We start from the raw sequence: 2,254 nt of genomic DNA, 5'->3' as shown, positions 1-2,254 counted from the left end.
GGATGGTGCAGGGCAGGGTGAGACCCACTGCTCTGAGGATGGTGCAGGGCAGGGTGAGACCCACTGCTCTGAGGATGGTGCAGGGCAGGGTGAGAACCCTGCTCTGAGGATGGTGCAGGGCAGGGTGAGACCCACTGCTCTGAGGGTGGAGAAGGGTGGGCAGTTTGTTTCTGTTGTGCATCAGCTCCCTGCGAGTTGGAACTGACTCAATGGCCTAAGAGCAGCACACCTGTCCTTGGTACTATCAGCAAAGGCGTCTGATTGGCACAAATGGTGAAGCATTGGAGTACTTGTCCAACAGCTGGCAGATTGAACCCACCCAGAGATGCTTTGGGAGGCAATCTGGTGAATCGATCTGAAAGGTCACCCAGCCTTGAAAACATGATGGTTTTATTCTGTATACCTGGGGTCACTGTGGAGTCTGAATCAATTAGAAAGCAACTAACCACAACGATGAGCAAAGCTCTCACTCTGTCCACTCTCAGTCCTCAACATCACGTGACTCCACCCTATCCATCTCAGAACCCAAACAGGAGGTTATCGGGACTTCCTGGGTCCCACTTGGCTCGGCCAACCCATTCCCCAACCACTCCACTTCTCCAACTGGCTCAAGGCCTGTTTGGAAATGAAAGGCCACTGGCTCAGCTTTGAGAGTCTGACTTTCCAGCTTCTGGATTCCTCCACCCCCCACACCCAGCTGCTCAAGGTGCCTCTGAGCTAAGCTACAAGAACCTAGCCTGGCCAACTCTGCTGTTCGGGCTGTGTGACCTTGGATAATTCACTCCACTTTTCTGAGCCAGCATCCTTATCTACCACAGGGGGTGGCAGGAAGAGCTTCTGCTTGGTACTATCGTTTTCAAAAAGCTGCTATTAGGCAGAGCCAGGGAGATAAAGTATGAAATCAGCCGGGTAACACAGTTTCTAATTTCCCCTGTCTCATTTTCAGTGACAAGTATTTCGCTGGGAGAAGAGTCATTTTCATAGCTTGAAATAGCACTGGGAAATGATCAGGGTCAAGGCGAGGCTGGGAACTCTACAGTCAGATGTCTAAAATCCCACTTCCTGCTTAGCAGCTCAATAGCCTCCATATTCTAGTCTGCAAAATAGGGCTGCTTTGATGATGCCAGGCGCTCCTTGAAGGCAGGCACTGCTCACACGGCATGGCAGTGAACAGTCCGTCAAGATTTGTTCCTGTCAAGACTTCTGACTGCATTACTGAGACTGACCCTTGGAGTAGGGGGTCTTGTGAGCTTGGTCAGGTGAGAAAACAGAGGCAGCAAAGATGTGCTGCAGTCACGGAGCTGCACTGAGTCTCAGAGGTGGACTGTGGCTGAGGCTGCCTGGCAAATACTAACATGGGGTACAGCTCAGACTGTGCCCCACGGGTGCCCTGGTGAGAGCTGTAGTCCTGTCTCGTCTCCCGAAAGGCAGGCCTCTCGTCTCCGCAGCAGACACCCAGTAACACGAACAACTGGTCGAGTCTACATTTCTGTTCCAAAGGCAAGCTCCTTCCACCACTGCGACTGCCTGCGCACACGCCAGGGGTTCTACAGATGCCCCAAACCCCACGCAATCCAGAAGGGTAACTTCAAAAGAAGTTGTGCCAGGGTATCCCAAACACCAGGCTCAGCAAAGGCTGACAGCCCCCTGCATCGGGCAGTGGGTTCACGCAAGGCCTGGTGCTCCTGAGGTCCCCTTCCAGGAAACAAACTCTTCCTCCTGGACCTGCCTTCCTGGTCTGTCCCACGACTCACAGCCAGGCGGGGCATGCAGAGAGCCCAGGCCGTTCAGAGGAATTGCACCATGACTCGGCAAAAAAAACAGCTGTCGGGGCACACCCCCCTCCACACCTACTACCCCTCACCTTCACCCCTACCCCATCCTTCGGAGCCTGCGGGCTGAGGTCCCCGGAACCGCTAGGGCAGGGCTCTCCTCCAGAGCCTAAAAAGCACATACAGGCCACGCCATGATTGGCCGTTCAGGCCACAGGGGCCTATGGGGTGGTCCTCCTCTAGCCAATCAGAGCCCCCGGGGAGCCCATTCATTCACAAAAAACCGAGCCAGCAAGAGGAGTGTTGGGCGGCCCAAGCTCCCGCGTGGAACTTTGACGCGCGCGTGTCCGGGGGGCGGGCGGCCCGACGAAGTGGGTGTCCCGGAAGGCTGGCACGCGGGACGCCGGAGCGCGTGGCAGGGATGGCTGCTAGCCGGCCGGCAGTTGCTTCGCCGCCAGACCTGGGCGCGGCTGGCCCTCTTC

General features: G+C 56.1%; 1 protein-coding gene across 1 annotated transcript in view; it reads right to left on the bottom strand.

Annotated features, from left to right (window-relative positions):
- Nucleotides 1–2,254, bottom strand: part of LRP8 (LDL receptor related protein 8) — an 87,097-nt gene that overhangs the window by 83,935 nt on the left and 908 nt on the right. The window lies entirely within an intron of this gene.

The sequence above is a fragment of the Echinops telfairi genome, unplaced genomic scaffold (genome assembly GCF_000313985.2).
Source record: "Echinops telfairi isolate 266 unplaced genomic scaffold, ASM31398v2 ScPeMD7_443;HRSCAF=831, whole genome shotgun sequence".
NCBI lineage: Eukaryota > Metazoa > Chordata > Mammalia > Afrosoricida > Tenrecidae > Echinops > Echinops telfairi.
The sequence above is the reverse complement of the archived record's forward strand: the minus strand, read 5'-3'. Positions and strand labels throughout refer to the sequence as shown.